Source organism: Arachis ipaensis, chromosome B08 (assembly GCF_000816755.2).
Source record: "Arachis ipaensis cultivar K30076 chromosome B08, Araip1.1, whole genome shotgun sequence".
Taxonomy (NCBI): domain Eukaryota; kingdom Viridiplantae; phylum Streptophyta; class Magnoliopsida; order Fabales; family Fabaceae; genus Arachis; species Arachis ipaensis.
Window position 1 is genome coordinate 119,224,219 of NC_029792.2, and position 303 is coordinate 119,224,521.

Genomic DNA, 303 nt, shown 5'->3' on the forward strand with positions numbered 1-303 from the left:
CATAATTAAATACAAATATGACAACTTATAACTTATATATAACGAAAGTATTTTAGTAAATTTCTCTTTGTAGAAATTTTGCAGATTCTCATGGGATGAGCACCTTCCTCTTAATACATGGAGATGGGTTCCTATCTCTGTGAAAATATCACTGAGTCCCCATTTAATTTTGTCGCGGATAATCGAACGATACTTGCTTTCATGAATATTTTTGTTATCCATAAATTCTTATATACATCATAGAAGAAAAATATTCTTTTATATTAATTTATAACAAAAAAAAATGTTAAAGAAAAGAGGAAA